Raw genomic sequence first — 19,367 nt, 5'->3', positions numbered from 1 at the left:
TGGGGGCAGTTCAATGGTGGCTCAGTGGCAGAATTCTCACCTGCCATGCCAGAGACCCAGGTTCATTTCCCAGTGCCTGTCCACGCAAAAAAAAAAAAAAAAAAAAAAAAAATGGGCACAGGCATCTTGGAATGGTTTTCAAAAAAGGTGCGATTTGATCTAGGATGAGATGGAAGATAGTAAATTAACCATAATCTGGGGAAGAGAGAGAGGAGACTTGAAGGTAAAATGATTTTAATAGTGCATTTAGATAAATAAAGTAGAAGGAAATTAGTGTAAAGGATATTTGAGAGAATGGGAACACGAATGCAGGAGGCAATGTGATAGAGGATAGAAGGATGTCCATGCTAGATAATCAAGAACTAATAAAATGGAGTGGCTTAACTTGGCACTGGGGGTTGTCATATGTCTTCCCATTGAATCATCTCAAACAACTCTTTGAAGTAGGAATTAACTTCATTTCACAGCTAAGGAGACTGAGGCACTGTGATGTTGTATCGATTGCCCAGTGTCACGGCTTGTATGGAGCAGAGATAATATTCCAAACCCTGTGTGAGCCTCTGTGACATTTGAACTTTGTAGAACTCTACTGGTGCCAGATAGGATCTGTGCTGAGGTTTTTGATGGCCTGCATTTCATCGTTCCAAAGAAACTTCCATTTTTAAAGGAAAGGAGTCTTTTCCTGTTCTTTTTTTTTTTTTTTTTTGATCTTCCTCAGAAGAGTTTAACACATCTATGATGATTGATTGATCATGTTTTTCCTATGGCTTCTACTCAGCTCTACCTCAAATGCTTGTCAAAGACCTTATCAAATCCCTCCCTCAACAACTAAGTCCTGGAATGCAGCTTTGCTGCATATTAGTGTGACATACTCCCTGGACCATACACAATTTCACTTGGCTTTCACCAGGTCAATATTGCCTAGAAAGATTTAAAGATAAAGGAAATATTACTGGAGTCTGAAATCCTGATGCATAGAAGGAAGAGTTAGAATTTGAACACCGGTTTGTCCTTCTCTGGAACCTGGCTTTCCTCTTTTGTGATCTTGTTTCCTCTAAGAATTTATTTTCACAGGATTGCTATACTGGTAGGTTTTTCTTGAACCATGGAAACTTTTATGAATATCTCTGCAGTTTTTTTTTTTAACTTAAATAAACTTAATAAACAATTGCTTCTTATAATGTCTTTAATGTAAGTGCATAAATATGAAGTGAGGTCATGATAATATAAACTAAACATGTGTATAGACACTCACTTCTATCTGAAATACTTGAAATGAGGTGGGGGTATATTTGAATGTTCTACGTACTTGATATTTTCTGCCTCATAAAACAAGTTTTAACCATTTTGTAACACAGTTTTCAGGAATATATATATTTTATTTTAATAGCAATTATTGAAAACAGTTCAAATATGTCCTTATAGATATCAGAATTTATACAGTGAATCAATATGGTTGTTCATTATTTTGCTGTGTGCATGTGTGTGTGTGTTTGTCTTGTCCTTCAATTATATGTCAGTTGTCACTTACTCTTCTATGATCAGGCACATCTGTTAGAGTCCATTTCTAGGTCACTGCTTCTAATTTCCAGTGGCAAGGGACACTAGGAAAGCAAGATTGTTAATGAAATCATGAGACCTGAAGGTGGGCCAGGGGAATAAAACGTATAGCAATAGTGCATGAGTCTTTTTACAGCAATTTTGGGAGCTCAAAGGCCTTTTGTGACAGCTTCCTTGATCATCTTTTTGGTTGAGGTGGTGGTAGTCTGATACCTTACACAAATATTTGGTAAATGCATATTTTGTATAGAGAGCTCTAGGTCCTCATTTAGAAACAGCAAAGGAACACAGAAATCTTCTGATTCTTAAACTCATAATCTAATTTTGGAGGTAAAAACACATTGCAGATGTATTACCCTAGAAATAGGTAAGCATCAAAAAGATTTGATCACCAGATTAGTAAGAAGCCAATGTGCTGTTTAAAAGGTGGAAGTTACAGTCTGGGAAAGAGAGCCCAAGCTGGGCAATGGAGGAGAAAGGCCATTGAAGTGAGGGTGATGACGTCACAGGGCATGGTCCAGCACTTCCGCAGGGTTCCTGCCTAACCAGCATGAGATACAGTGAGTTTTTCAGAGCAAGGGGGAAGGTTAAATTTAAGATTCACTACATCTTCAACGTGGAGTTCCCTTGTGTTCATGTGGACTTCAGAATGACTTTGAGATTCTTACCACCTGCTTCTAATTTAAACTTGTGACTGTTGGTTTTTTCACAGAACCATGTCCTTTCTGAAGTTGCTCGCTCTGAGGCTTTGTAAAAATTTGGGTGGCTTAGGACACATATGTGGAGGGAGAAAGGGTGATTAGAAAGTCAGTAGATTTTATTTTTTCTTCGGTTGGTCTTTATTTTAAAAATAAACTTGTATTCCTTTTCAGTTTCCCCCTCAGAACCTTTTTTTTTTTACAAAATTTGTTGTTGTTTCCCCTTCTGTTCCCTCTCTTTTTCTTCATTATTTTAGTGGCTGCATGTTTGCTCTGATGTGTCAATGGGAGTGGAAAATCCTGTGAAGCCGGGGCTTAATGAAATGCCAGCTGGAGCAGAGGGATAACATTGCTTTGGAGCAGCTTCAAAGGGATGCGGACTGGCTGAGCACCGGGATAGTGGTACCCAGGCCCAAGGATGGGGACAGCATGGCCAGCTGGCCCTGGGCGGCCCTCAATAGGCGTGAAGGGATGGGGACCCACGTCACTGCGCGGTTGAAATACGGGATGGAGATTTAAAATGTGCGCACAAACACACAGGCTGCATCTTTATATTGTGCAGCAAATGGCTTTCTCATGAAATGAAGAGCCAAGTGTGACTCCTGCCAGAAGATGCATGAGCTGATTTTGCTCAAAAGCCCTGGCTTACTAAAGGCTTCCAAGTACTTCCCCTCCACATATCACCCCCCCCCCACTTTTTTGAATGCATTTTACATTTCTTTTTATAGGAGAATTACCACGGAAACCTTCATTTTGATAGGTCTTGAGAGAGATTCATGAATACTCATTGGTCATGTTTTGTCAGGTGGCATTTCTCTTTTCTATTTTTCTATGAATAAAGCAAGAAAAGGAAGTTAGAAATGGCTATAAATCTAGAAGGCTCGAATGTTTTGTCTGGTTTTCCTCCCCATTTAATCCTCCTTTTGGAGGTCCTTGTACATTGAATGGCATCAAACACAAGCATCTAGAGTATGTGGCCAGAGAGATTCTAGGAAACTGTAGGGTACCTCAGCCTCTACCTAGTTCATTCATATATATTAATATGTCTTGTATAAAATCTATTCTTTACTCTTGGTGTTTTGCTAATAAGGGCGTACGATCAATTACATTGACTAGATCATTTTATTAAGTTTCAGAATTTTTAAAACCTTGGATTTTGCCAACTAAGCCTTTCCAGAGCTGAGATTTTCAATCTGGAACAGGCATAAAAATGATTATTTTCACCCATTTCCCAGGCTTATGAGAACTGACAAACAAGGGTTTCAGATATATTTTATGTTCCAAACAGTGAATATTTACTGAGAAATCAAGACTGATCTGGTGCCTTTCCAGAAGGTCTAGAAAAAAATAAGAGTATGAAGTTTTGCTCACTTCAGTTCCATAGTAGAGTTCATATTGGACATTTTATTTATTCATTTTTTATTCATTTATTTTTGGCGTGGGCAGCCTCTGGGAATCGAACCCAGGTCTCTGGCATGGCAGGTGAGAATTCTGCCACTGAGCCACCATTGCACTGCCCTGGACATTTTATTTTTATATCTTCAGATTGTAGGAAAGGGATACTAGATTCAAATCTCTAATGTGGGAACATAAACCAGAAGGAGGCATGAAAAAGTTTTCTAAGTTCCCATCTTAGTAGCCTTGACTGTTTGGGAAATGCTCAGGGAGGGATTTTTTTTTTTTTTTTATGTTCTATGGTGGGGGTCACATTTCATTCTTTTTCCATGTGAGTATTCCCTTATTGCAGCACCATTTGCTGAATTTTTTGTATGTTTGTTTTTCCTTTTGTTTGTTTGCTTGTTTGTTTGGGAAGTGCATGGGTCAGGAATCGTACCCAGGTCCCTGCTTGGCAGGCAAAAATTCTACCACTGAAATACCCTTGTGCCCCCTAAGAAGGGATTTTGAAACTGAATTTTGTGCAGGCTACATCTCAGAGGCAACTCAAGGATATATTTGAATGGCAAAGACATTTAATCACATAGCAAAAGAGAGCAGCTGTATGATACAACAAGCATCGCATTTTCATAACAAATATGAGAAAAATTTCAGCTGTGTGTTAAACTTCATGGATTCAGATTCACTTTATTCACAGCTCACTACAGAGCACCTACAGACTACCTAAGGACTATGCCACATACACAAGGAAGGCAGAGACACAGTCCACAATTTTGAAGTGCCTAAATTATAGTAGAAAATATACACCCATGTACAAAAACACTCTTGAAATATGATGTGATGCAAAATTAGATATACTTATTAAATATGAGAGTTCACCAAATGTAATAATAATGTGTAAAAACGTGATTCCTGATGTAACAATCTTGCTACACATAAAGGCCTTTCTGGGCTCCAATCAGGAAGTCTCAGGCTATTATCACTTAGGCATCTACCACCTTAGGCATCTAAAAGGAAGCTAAGATAGACCATGTAAAATGCACACACATGCACAACTGTGCAAACCATGTTGAGGGTGGGGCTCATGGATTCCACAGAAGCATACTACATGCCCTACCTCTTCCTGAGAGTCTGTCAAACTGGATTAAGAAATGTATCATTGCTAGAACTCTTTACATCTTTAAATTCTAGGAGGCTTTGGTTCTTTGTTCCAATGTCACTCTCAGCTTGGCAGCAACTCATTCTTCCATATTTAATATTCCACTAAACTCCACCATGAACCTTTTCCATCAGGAAGATAACAGAGCTTTCAAGGACACACTGGTACATTTTCACCTTCATACCTTGCGCATGCCATCCTTCATCTTGCATTCGCATATAGTTACAGTGGCCCTTGATACATTAATGAACAAGACAGATTAAAAGCCTTGTCTTCAGGAAGATTACATTCTACTCTACAAGAATGGCCTCTTCTTTTTGCCTTCCTTTGTCTTACCAATTTATCAGACCCAGGTAGCACTCCACCACCTCTTTGTTTGTAGTAAACTATATTTACTTCCTCTGAAATTTTGCATTTTCTAAGATTGGCTCATATGATCATTCTTCAGCAAGCAGTACTTCCAAGCATGTGAGCGTACCTGTACATAGTCATCACATCTAATTAGCTTGATGGACCCAGTTAAATGAGAGATCCCATCATATTTCTTTGCCTTCTCTACAGCAATTATTGGGCACTCAGGAAATTTTGATTGATTGAATGTTATATATATTCTTCTTTCCTATAATATCTATAACAGAGTCTTAAGAAAATATCTTGCATTTGTATTTCATTTTAACCTTTGTATTTAATGTATTAACTAACATATATTATCCTAGTACATTTTCAGTATAATCTCTTCCAAGTTGTTTCTTCAAAGATCATCTGGTCAGGTTCTGAATAAAATCTGTTTGAGTTAATTCAGCTGGATACCATAGCTTCCGTTCCTTGGGGTCAGTGGCAACTTGCCGAGTTAGGTGGTGCAGAGTCAGGAGAGGAACCCTAGTTCTTCACACTGTAGGCATTGATCTCTTCCCAGGCAATAGCCTGCTCTTTCTTATGAAAATGTACTCCAAGGGAAGTCTGTGGCAGGTACTTCACAGCACCTTGCACATAGAAGGAACTTCAAAAAAACTTGACTCAGCTGATGAATTCATGCTCCCAATAGCATAACTTATCACTTCATAAAGAAAAATAAATACTTTAACCTTTTTTGTATGTTTTTCCCCATCCATCTATATTCTTGCTTTACCTAAGTACAAATCATAAGTTTAAAACAGGAGTCTATGTGACATTTGTGTAATAGGCATAATAAAAATTCTTTACATGTGATTACCTCATTATTACACCAGCTTAAGACTATGTTTTTTTGTACCCAAAAGGGAAGGAATGTGTGATTTTAAAGGTTATTATTTGCATTTAAAGCATACATGCATTTAAGCAGCTTTAATGGTTTTCTTTAACATGTAAAGGAAGGGTAGCTTGGAGACCTCTTGGCTTCACAATTGAGGAACTGTGTGGCATTTGTCAAATCAATTGACCTCTCTGTGTTGTAAAGCTTCCATGTTTGGAGGAGATTGAAATAATGTTTTCTATAGTTTCTAAACTCACAAAGTGAAAAACATATCTTAGGGGTCTGAAGGCCATTATTCAGATGATTCAACCCAACATCAATCGTGCCATGAAAGAGAAGATGAACGTGTGCATTTGGACCTCAGCTGTCCAGAATGCCTGTCTACATCAATCACAGTCACAGAATAAATGGTTCAACCATTTGCTTGTGCTACGAAAGCAACTTTGGAGGCATATTAGCTTGTTAAAACCGATGATTGAATCATTAATGGCTGCAGGCCATTTAGCCTATAGCCAAGAGTAACTGAAACACAAAATGACCTTGTATTCTTGGAATGCCCAGGTTTCAAAGGATGCTCTTTCCAAAGTCCCCTTCAAAATTAACATCAAAAGGGAAAGGAAAGAAATCAAGATTTAGTTGAGTGTCAGTGTGTGCTAGATATTGTGCTTCAGTCACCTTATCTTATTCAATTCTCACAAAAATAGTAGGAGAGAGACAGTTACAGAAAAGGAAACTGAAGCTCAAAGAGGTTAAGGGGCCCCAAATCATATAATCAGTAGCACAAAGTTGGGGCCTGAAACCTGATTCCAAGTCTGACACATCACATGCCTGATGTGATTCAGTGAATTCAACAGACATCACTGAGCCCGCACAAAATGTCCAGCATAATGCCAGGGGCTGATGTATTCAGGTTGATGAGGAGCGGTCCTGCTATCACAGAAGCATACCCACATTAGGTGTGACAGCAGTGCCACAGAAACCATCTTCACAGGTGGGCAGAGAAGGAAGTGAGCCAAAAGTGCCTAAATGTACCTTTAAGGGACACAGTGCGACCTTTTAAATCTAAAGAGATTTTTCTCTGGATCCAGAATCTGTCCCCCTCCTACACTAGATTAAAAAGCCAGGAGGATAACCTAATCTGGGTTGACTCATAATGTGGACCACTTGAGGCTAGCACTTGAACACATGGAAGCTGGGGTTTGAAACACAACAGCCAGTGTGTTCCACCTGGCACTAATTACTTAACTGCTTGACTTCTCTGAGCCTCAGAGTCTGCCTTAATAAAAGGGGGATAAAAATGACTGCTTCATAGGGCTATTGTGACTCTGAAATTATGAATGGAAAATTTGTTATGATCACAGCCACTATTCACCTTATTTTTTTCTGTCTTATAAAGAAATGTATTTGATAGGTAGATTATTGATGGACCACTAAGGATTGTCCATCTGGGATTGAAGAGTAGGTTTCTTTTCTGTTAGCATTGCTGCTCTTGATCTAAATAACTCATGGAACAAGAAACTATATATCTCTATTTGTGTGTATACATATATGTGTGTGTGTGTGTGTGTGTGTGTGTGTACATCTATATATAATTTATTAAAAATTAAGTATGCATAGCACGTCGATTATTCATTATCTACTAAATAGATTCTGACATTCAGAACCACTACTATTTTGGTCTTGATTTCTCCTTCCAAACATGAAATATGACATTTGTCCTATCACTTCAATTATCATCGGAACTCTCCCAGACTAATGATCCTTCCTTTGTTATCCTGTACCTTCTGTGCCCACAAACCCAATCCAACCCAATTCACAAAGTAGCCTTAGCTAACAGTGCTCACCAATAGTCTTTCTGATACACTGAATCCTGTGCTTCTCACCTAAACAAGGCTTTAAAGAGTTTCAAGGCCTACCGGGGCTTTTCCTTCAGCATCTTTTCAGGGCTAGGAGCTTGTCTGTATGCATTTAAACCTCTAGTCAGTGCCTGAAACACAGTAAATGCTCCCATATATTAATGAGATGGAATGAGTATTGAGGGAAGTGGGTATGAAGTCCAGTTAAAATAACCATAGAGATCATATTTGAATAGGAATAAAGACGTACAAAACTAGGGTGGACTTTAATGTTGGTGATGGTGGTAGAGACTATAGGTTGAGAATATGTACATAGATAGCAGATTCTCCTAGGGATTGTTAGCCATCTATCAGTAGGGCTTGACACAGCATGTAATTATACCAGATGACCCAAGTATGGAGAGTTGGCATGTAAAAGACACTTTCCTTGATTACCTAATAAACTGGCTATCCAGATAACCTAGCCCTATGAGAAACCAATCAGCAGGAAGCAAGGCCAAATATCTCCTGGAACCTCAGTTTAAATTAGATGCCTGGCACAGGCTGAGCATCCTGAAATAAAACAGAAAAATCAGCACCAGGTCTTGGTCAGGACCTGGTATAATGCCCTCAATGATCTGTTATGAGAAGGTAGGAGAAAGGGAATGTCATGGGCCAATGAAAAATTTGGTAATGTAGGTGAGGAGGTATTGATTGGGTAAAGAGGTAAAAAGAGTTTGAAAGGCCTCCCCCTGCAACCACATTGAAAACTAGGGTAGTGACAGGACCCTTAGATTAGAGGCATACTCCCCAAAGATCCTAGGCTGAGAGCTGCAATCAAAAGAGACAGATGCTTAACATGCAATACTGCAGCCAGGAAAGAGGCTAATGAGACTCTAGACTGCTTGTCCACAAGGCAGCCATCACAGTGTCACCAGGCAGGGAGGTGCTGTCTTTCTTTTAACCACTCTTCTGAAACTGTATGGGTGACATGGCATCTGATTCTTGGCGGCTTAACGGTGACACAGTCTACTTAGACCGGCCAAGCTGCAGCAAGGGGACAGGGTATGGATTAACTGGCTGGAGGGGGATGAGTTCTTAGAAAAATATAGGTCACAAGGGATGTGGGAAGGAGGAGAAGACACACAATGCAGGATCCTGTAATATGCACCCAAGTTCTTGGATTTGGCCTGATGTGTGTCAAGTGGATATCTGAACTGTGCAATGCAAATAAATACTGTCCAAGTTTCATAAGGTGGTCCAGCCCAGAACAAGAGCCAAAATATAGACACTCTTACCCCTTTCCCTTCTGGAGAAGTGGATTTGTTTGGCTTTTGGCTTGATATTTTGGGGAAAAAAGACAAAAAAAAAAAAAAAAGACAAACTAGAAAACTAATGTATGTATACCCATTTTCCCCTGGGTTGATGTAGGTTGCTTATGGACTTAACAAGTCCAGGAGATGGTGGTGAGAAAAGGGAAACACATCATATTAGGACAGAGAAAGTTTGGAACATGAATGCAGCCCTGGCACTACCCAAAAAAATGAATTTTTTAATCCTCAGGATTTTCTATCTCATCATTGCTCCTATGGGGCTAATAATTTTTTATCTACTTTTCATAAGCAAGAGTCACCCTTATGGGGAGGATCAAATTAAATAATGGATATTGAAATTATTTGAAAATTTAAAAATATTATACATAAATGAGACATCTGTGGTTAAAGCATTTCCATTCATTGGTTTGCTGGTCAATAAGCATTCAAGAGAAGAAATTGATCAAATTTCTGGTCAAGGACATTGGCAAGGGTGGAGGAGGGGCAGTGATAATAAGTGCCTGATCCTCATAGATGTGGTGTTAACTCTATTCTTAAAGGGCTGATATGAAATTTTCCATAGTTATCAAAAATGAGGGTAAATTCCTAAAAAGTTGAAGAGCTTGTTGATACATCATGAATGCATCATGATGTATTAACAAGCCCACTTATCTATCTGCACTGGTTAAATTTATTCTTCTTCAAAACTGCCAGGGCCTGTAGGTCAGCATACTTCTTACCCAGAGAAATCTGGTTGGGGCTGCCATGTATAGCCGGGCAGGCTGTGCATCATATAGCTCTGCTAGCAGCATTCATATTAATGACAATGAGAAGAGCAGCCCCTAGAGTTGTGTCATTTGAAGACCTTGATTCCAGGAATAGTGCTAGAAAAAAAAATTTAGGAAGTTTTTCAGTCTATGTTGTACCCAAGTTGGGTCACAATCAGGTTCTTGTAGGAACCTGTAGCTTGGCCATTTTTGGTTTCTCCTATATCCGATGTGTATGAAGAATAACTTATTACCTATCATTTTTGCTTTGGAGGGGAGCTATTATCATCCTCCTCTGGAGTACTTTCTTTCTGTGTTTGTCTTTCTCACACGGGGGTAGAAAAAATTGATTCTAATGTGTAGACGTTCAAGCATGTGGCAAACAGTTGAAAGATACCTATGCAGGGAAAGGTGTGTACACACTGTATACATGGGTCCCTAATTCTCCTTCACACAGGGTTACCCTGTGATAGGAAGGAAACCATTTTCAATTTACAGCTAGAAAATATTCCAAGAGTATGGGAGAATTTTACTTTTCCTTGATCCTCCTGCCTTTCATTACTTCCAGTAGCTAAGAACTGATGACACTGATAATATTATGATACCAAATTGAAGGCTGGTAATGCACATTTTGGCATTAAATAAATCATTCTTAGCCAATTAGGCACTTCCCAAAATGCAAACTTAGGAAAGCGCATTTTTTCTTGTTTTTATCTGCCAGTATGTATTCTAATTAAGCCTTTATTGGAAAGTGTTCTTCAGGTGGCTGTTTCTTCCATCCCAACTTCTCCCTGCTTTAAGCTCTCTTTAGTCTCCAGAGTTGGGAAAGGGGTGGTTAAACACTAATTGTGCAGTTCGGTTAGCTGAACACTAACTGGTGATTTCTGCCTGTGTCACCTAAGCCTCTCTACTTAGATTGCTGCCAGTCCATATATTTGTGGGATACAGCTTTGGCCATACTGTACTTTAAGCTACACTAGTGCTTTGGGCACCAACCACAATGAGGGGTTTGTCGCTATAAGAAGGCACAACTAGAGAGTAACATTCCCCATAGAGTTTGCAAAAAAAATGGTTTGATATGGGTTACTTGGAGAATTATAAAATCCTCAGAAACTGTTGGTCATGTATCTTTGTAAACAAGTTTAGTTCCCAATTATTTCATTTATTTTCTGTGCTTCTTGTATTAGTTAGGTATTGCTGTATTCTCCTAGTTGTTCATTTATATACATTTAAAATCATTAATTTCTCAGTCTCTTCTTTTGCCCAGCGAAGATGAGCATGCTAACTTCTAAAATCCTTTAGTGTCCACACAGGGTCAGGAGGAGGCTCTAGGACACTCCCAAACAAGCATCAATTCTCTTTCTTTGAAGGCTTCAGGGAAGTGAGCCTAATAGAGGTAGTGGGATTGTAAGAAGAAAGTGTTCTCTTCACTTCAGCTATACTTTTGTTCTTTACTACAGACTGCTTTGTGTCAAATGGGAAAAGACTAGCTTGAATTCCTCTTTTGAGACTTTGATTTATGACGTGTAATAATAATTTATAAAAGGTTGCTTTCCATTAGTTGTCCTTTTGAACATATTTGTACATTTTTCTGTGATGGTAATAATAATTTGGTAGGGAGGGTCAAAGAAACATAAAGCCAAGGATAAAGAAACAAAAGCCTTGAAATTGGGAAAAAAATATGATAGAATTTACGGAAATCACTTAGCAAAGAATTTTCAGGAAACCAATAATTCTGCCAAGAATGTTCAAATAGCCAACCTGTCTTTCTTTCTTCTCACCCTCATCGAGGGTTATTTCTCTCCATTTGGTTCTCAGTCTATGGAGTGTGCATCTGTGGCCTACCTTAACTGGGAATACTAAAACAGGAACCTAGGGGCCTCTTTCGTCACCTTCCATCTCCCTCATAACGCTGGTGTCATCCTGGGGTGAGGAACATTGTGGTAGAGGTAGATTATTTTTTGGCTCTGCATGGAGATTTTGGTTTGTTCTTCTTTCCTGCACAACCTACTTAGAAATGATGGGACTGGGTCACTATGGGGATGGGCAAACAAGGATAGATGTATCAGCACAGATATCATACTGTACTTCTACATTTAAATCAAGTAAACTTGATATGGCTGTACACCAGAAAGAGTGGCTTTCACTGCATGTAAATTACACTTCCATTGAAAAATGTTTGATTTTCTAGTCAGTAAATGATGTTAGATGATCTACCATTTGCCAAGATCTGGATTCACCTGTCAGAGGATGAGTTATCAGCTTTGCTCCTTTATGTTTTCACAGCTTACCTCTAATAACTAAGATTCTCCAAAAGCAATTATTGGTACAATGATAGGAATAAAATTATTGTTTAAGTACCCATTAACATGAGCTTGGGAATCACAATATTTTAGGTCTAGTTTAAATCTTACCTCTACCAATAAGTCTTCCCTGATGAAGCTTTCCAAACAGTTCTTCAAAGAGGAGATGTCTTCTATTTGAACAGTACCTCCCTGTTTAAAAAGTGGATTTCATATGCTAATATAATACATCTTCAGTGTCAATTTATTGTCTCTACTTTTCAGTGGATGAAAGGTAATCCCTGAAGGGTTAAGGAGCCTGTCCCACTGCACACAGCTATTTAGTAACACAAACTAATCTTTAATCCAGAGCTGCTGACTCCAGTGCTCTTTCTACTATACCACATCACCCTCAGATGCCCTGCCTTTGTTTGATTTAGTCTGAGACACTGAGGATAGCAATTGTCTTTTTCCCTTACAGGTGGATCCTCATGCCTGACAGGTATTGGAGTAGCTATTCCCTTCCCACTTACAGAGGGATCTGAATATAAAACTGGGGCACAGGGCTCAAAAATGGGCAGTGTAATTCTGAATATTAGCATCTCCATAAACTTTCTCCACAGCATGGACTTCCCTGCATTTTCATTTTCTTTCTTAGCTCTTGTTCAACTTCTTCAAATGTAGTTGTTGTTTATTTTTTTCTTCTGCAGAACAGCCTTACCACTGTATTTGTATCCCCTGTTTTAATTCTATCTTCTTATTCACTCACTCGCTAACAAAAACCCCTACTCCCCTGAGAAGTTGTCTGTAATGAGATCAGGTTGTTTTATCTTGTCCCACTTTTAAATGTCAATTTATTTTTTTAGAAATTAATTGTTTGCTATTATTTAAAGCAAAGATTTGTAGTATCTTTAATATAAGGGACTATATCTTTTCCTTTTCCATATATACAGTTAAAACTTATACCCAAGTACGTCTCCACCTTTTGTGTGATTCTGTGCTACTGAAAGCTAAATATTCTTTAAAAGAAATTCCCACTTAACCTGAAAACCACTGTGTCCTGAACCTCCTTGCCCCATTTGTAAAACCTGGTGAGTCCCACTGGGTGCCCCGAGGGACCGTGCACAAATGTTTGCCAACGTGTTTAAAGTCTGATATTAATCCATTAATTTTACAAATCCGTACTGAGATCCAAGTTGGCAGAAGGCCCTATGTGGAGCCTTCTTGCTCTTATGTAAGGTACAATCCGGCCCAAACACAAGCTCTCATTCATAAACACTTGGCACAAGCTTTGACCATATAATTGCAGTCTTTGACATAGAAATGTCCATCTCCATACAAAATGGTAAATGTAGTATTTAAATGGCCTTATTCTATTTCCTTTCTTTTCTTAAATGTACACTTTAACTTGTGTGCCAGAAAACTGATGTAATCAATTGCAATTTTTTTTCAATTTAAAAGCACAGTGTGTCCTCTGTTCTCCCCCACAAACCCACTTTCATTCCAAACAACATAGTTTGATTGTCTTTAAATAAAAATGTTCACTTCCCCAAGGAAAAGAAGTCAGAAAATGTATGCCGAGAAAGGCATTGATACCCTAAGGGACAATTTTTATCTCAGGAGAACTGACCTTTCAGGGAAAGCAAATTTAATTATTTTCTCATCCTTTACTTTTGCTGTGACATCATTAAAATGCACATTACATACTAACATGCGTTGTTTTGTATTCATAACCTTAAATAAAAATTAATCAGTTGTCACAGAAATTTAACACATTTGGTAATGGTGCCCAGCGAAAAATCTGTATTGTTACAAGAAAAGAAGCATTAGGTATACACCCTTGAGAAAAGCAACAGGGGAGAATTAACTGGTGGGCATTGAATATTCTTCTCTCCCATTGAGACGCTAGCAGTCCTCATCCTCTTCTCTGGTTGCTGAATTAGTGCTACTGCTCTGATGTCTGATATGAAGTTTAGTGGATCAAAAGAAGGAAATACTTTTTGTGTGTGTAAGTCTGATTCATAGAGACTAGATCCTATAAAGTTAAATACACAATATTTCAATAGTTAGCATTAACCAACCTCCAATTTGCTGTCCAGACCTTAAACCATGGATTTGCTATTAAACGTATACTTTTTGAGAACTTCTAAATTCTCTAGGACTGATGAGGACTCATGTATAAATATCTCAGAGTTGCTGCCTTAGAAAAGCTCATACTCTCGTCAGGGAAAAGACAATTAAACATTTAATCTTTGACACCGTATTTTACATGCTCTATAAAGGATAAATACGTTTGCCCAAGAAGAGGATTGGGAGACAAAGGAAGGGTTCCCCAGAGGGGGGTCCTCTAACCTGGATCTTACACCGCCTATGGAGTCCTATGCAGTTTCAGTGGGAACTGGCCTGGGGAAGCCGGTTCGCAATGCCATGCTGGGCAAAAGAAGGCACTGAGACAAGGACCAGAGAGGTATTCTGGCTTTAGATATCTTTCTGGGACCATTTGAATCACTGAAGAGTTTTAGGGAAAAGAATAGCATGATTTGATTTGAATTTTAGAATGTTTCTGGCATCAATGAGAAATTTTATTGGAGAATAGCAAGACTGAAGACAGATAAAGTGAGTTCGCATTTCTAGTGCTTCACGTGAAAGTGGATGGTGAGAGCAGCCTGGCTGCAGGTAGGGAAACAGAGGGTGAAGAAGACATGTTGGATTCAGTAAATGTTAAGAAGGAAGATCCTAAGTGAAAGGATTTCAGGTGTGGGGAATATGTGGCCTCCACCCTCCAGTACTTTATGTTTTGTTGGAGAAAATACAAGTAGAAAGTCAAGCCTTGAAGATTTTAAATAATTTTTGTTGTAGACATAGTTGAACTTCGTAGTAGCTAAATTATCTTACCGTGTCAATTAGCCAGGTAGTTGGCAATAGTCACTTTATGTGTGATGACCCTTAGTATATGAAAAATATGCAGTACTAAGAGATATTCTAGAAACACTAGTACATATTGGTGTAAAATGATTAGTACATTATTGGGACGATAACATGAATTTTTATAGTAAGCAGTTAAAGGAATAATGGTTAATTTATTTCAGGCTTATTTTTACTTTAATAAGTCTCTGTAAAAGAAAAAAATCATTCTGTTATACAATTAGGAAACAAAACAAACCTATATTAATGTTTTGGAATATCTCTGAGCAATGAAATACACACCTCCCTAGATCAATATTTGATTCTTGTTAGTCAATAAGTTCTTTTTTATATCTGACCATGATCCTTCAGGTTATTTCAGCCCTTTTGCTTTACTGGATCTGATCAGATTTCTTCTTTTCTGTGCAATGCAGCTATTCCCTCTTGTAAGAGTGAGTTAGTATGATCTTATGTATTTTTGCTGGGCTGGGACTATGGTTAACTTTTTTTGTTATTCAATGTTCTTTTGAAAAACATGGTAACATGTTTTTTAAAACTTATATATGACTTCTAAATATGCCCCAGCTAGTCATTGCTATATGTGGGGTAGAGGGGTATGGGGGACAATAACAATCTACCTTTACTCTTCTTTTGAAGTTTTCATTTCTCCTTCTAATTTTGTATTTTTCTTTTATAATGCTGCATATGTCTTTTTGTTCCATGCACACATTGCCCAAATAAGCTTGATGCATTTTCAGTAAAGTCACTCCATATTCTTTGTACATAAAAAACATTTTCCCATGTTCTAAGATGGGAACTTGGTGCAAAAGGAAAGACCCGACCTATGTAGGATCCCACAGCACTTAGAAGCCCATATCTAATTGATCAAATAATCAAAACTTGGCTGGCCTAGGAAAATTGTAATATACAACTTCTGATGCCTAGTGTCCTCAGCATTTTCCTTCAGGGAAGACCTTAGCTAGCTCATGCTCTTATATTTTTTCCATTCACTGATCAAACTTACTCCCAGTAAAGAATCTCATCTAGTTTAAGTGTGTATTTCAGACTATGTACTACAACTCTCTGGGTGATTTTATTTTAAATCTGCTCTGTGTTTATGAAATGGAAAGTGTTATTCCCACAAAGAAATGTAGGCACTAACAAGCAGGCAGTGTAGCCCATTTGGGGAAGAGTAGGGGTCCTCCCCAGAGCCCTTTAAATGCTGCCATAGAACCACAGTCTATTCTGTCTCTATATAAAGCAACAGTATATTTGAATAATGACTCAGTTCTTTCCTCCAGCTGTTAATGTTGGCAACCCACAGAGTCTGAATTTAGAAGCCAGTGCAATCTCGAAGGTGACATCCCTCATGGTAGATAACATGGACACAGTGTTCCAGGCTGGGTAGTCAGACCTGGACTTGGGACTTGGATTTTGGCCCACGGACTGCTGGGGAACTTTGGTCAGCTACTCTGAGCTTCATTATCTTTCTTTGCAGGGTGGGGTGATTGTCCCTATTTCAAAGAATTTCTGTGAGGATTGAATGAGAGAATGCATGACATTCCCAGTCTAATAACATGGTACCCAGATTGTGAGAACTTATTAAGCATCCTTTCTACTCTGCTTCTTCCTAAATGAAAACCTCTGAGCTTTCTCTATGTTTTCATTCTAGTTCTTATCCACAGTCTTAGTTTCAGGCATAGAACAATTCTTGGGATAAAAAAAGAAAATGTGAAAGGAAGTTATCATAAGATGGCTTCAATTTGCAATGACTACAATAGGTTGCCACTTTTTTAGTAATCTGCAATTTATATAACTGTGATTAATTTCTGAGATGCCTAAAAGAAATTCACATATTCAGACATCTACATATTTAAAGTACCCAGTATGCATGCTTACTAGTGCATTTATATGTGTGTGTCCAAACCTTATGCAACTGCTAGGGATCCCTAAGTTCATCCGGTCTACTTCCCTAACTGCAGGTAGAACATGCATTCATATCTGTACTCGGACCAATCTCCTGTCTAGATTGTATGTGATAGAGAGATGGACTGAGGTGCATCTCATCTATGCATCTGTCTACCGCTTCACACACAGGTATATGTATAAACATAGCTCTGGAAAGATCTTCTCTGAAAGGCTTGGCAAAAAAGCGAAATTGGAGGTATAGTAATTGCATTCACTCATGAATAAGAAACAGCAGTTATCACAGTGCTAAGCAACAGTTGAGAACTATCCACGCAGACCACAAGCTTCCTTGAAACTGCTTTATGATGAAAGAATATCAACACTAACTTCTTTTTCATGCATTATAACTGTAAAATGAAATGGAAAAAAGAAAGCCATCAGGAGGCTTTCATTTCAATTATTTATATGTAGGGGTATATATATATATATTTATTTATTTATTTATTTATGTTTAAGATTCACAAATGCAAGGGAAAAAGTGAATTACCAATTTGTGCATGTATTGGAAGCAAAAAATAATACTTTGCTCACTTATCTAACTCTGCATTTCTGCCTGCATGGTTGTATGTGTGTGTGTGTGTGTGTGTGTGTGTGTATGTGTGTGTGAGTGTCACAAAGAGAAACTGGGGTGACCATCTTTTCACAACTACCATCCCATAAACATGTGCTTTCTTGAGTCAACCCCCCCCCCCCACTGGAATAAAAGTATTTAAATTATTCAGTATCTAAAAGGGCTAAAATGCATTTAGGCCCAGTTGGCAGTTATTTTATGCCTATTAAGCCCTGCGGCCCGCAATGAAGGAGGGAACTGGGCTTCTGCCAGCTTCACAATGGCACACTGTTCACACATCAAAAGCTATACAACAGAGGCAGTTGATGTTTATGGGTTCCTGTTTGCATGATGCCACTTTGGTAGCTCAGCACTGAGGTTTCATTTGAGGGAAGAGGGAATGGAATGTATGGAAATGTTGATAGTGAATTCCACCCTCCCTCCTCAGCAGAGCTGCAGGGAATAATTTGCAAAATGACATCATCTGAAATTTAGATAACATTTGACTCTTCTTATCCTTCTCAGAGTTTAGCAGTGAAACCTCTGTCCAGAGGTAGAGGATGTTCTCAGAACCCCTGCTTTATTTCTCACATAGGACTCTGAATAATAGTCAACCAACATGTCATATTTAATGCCTTTTTATGGGAGCACATTTTCTTTGGATAATAACCCATATATGGATCTGTTATTTTGTAGGCTAACTATCCTTCACCCAAGGGCAGATTTCCAAAATCTCACTGAGGAATAAAGTTTGGAAGATGCAAGGGGAGAGTAGGGGCAACCCAGGTTTCTCTTCATTTCTCCATGGGTAGAACCAAGGACTTTTGAATGCTCTTGGAGATCATTATCTTATTACAATAAGTATGAAATAAATTAAGGTCCGGTGTGTGTGTGTGTTCGCTGTGGATATTTTGAATATTTACTATCATGTAGCTATTAATGCATTTCATTTTATAGAGTCAACTCTGTCGTTCCTACAAGTAATGCTTCTATAAATTGGACAGAGTACAGAGAAGCGTCACAAAAAATGATTGAGAGGACGAAGGCCGTAACTTATGAGTTGAGCTTAAAGGAAAGCTGTGTGTGTAGAGTAGTGAAGCTGCTGCCAAGGAGCTGTGGCATCATGGCCTCTGCCTCAGGGCTGTTAAACCCCCAAAGAGGAATTTGCAGAGTAGTAAAAGGGGCATTACTGAGAAGGAAATGAGTAGAGAGGAGTTGTCTGCAGATCAGGGAAAAAAGTTTGTTGGCATGGAAGCTATTAGGCAGCAGAATTACTTCCCAAGGGAGATAGAGAAGCCTGTGACCCTATTACTGGGAACATAAATGCCTGGTGGATGGTCCAGTTCCCCAATATGCTGTAAGGAGGACCTCCTTTTGGGCTCCTGGGAGACTTGGAGGGGATGGAGGATGAAATGCGACTCCTCCATATCTTACCATTTATGGTTCCAGTTTGGTGTTGCAATGAATATTGAAGGCAGGAGCCCTGGTTACCTGGATCTGAAGCCAAGGCTGGATTTTATGATTCTCTGATACATACTTAGGTATTATCGTCAGATTCTCTTTTCCTAAACCTTTGATATATTTAAAATGAAATAAAACCTCTGGCTTGCTTTGAAACTGCATAGTTTGATGCATGCTTTAATCTAGAGGCATTTCCCCAAATATTTTTTAAAGTGTGCACGTGTGTCCTGTGGGGAGTTGGGTG

This window comes from Tamandua tetradactyla, chromosome 18 (assembly GCF_023851605.1).
Source record: "Tamandua tetradactyla isolate mTamTet1 chromosome 18, mTamTet1.pri, whole genome shotgun sequence".
NCBI lineage: Eukaryota > Metazoa > Chordata > Mammalia > Pilosa > Myrmecophagidae > Tamandua > Tamandua tetradactyla.
Note: the sequence above shows the minus strand (reverse complement) of the source record.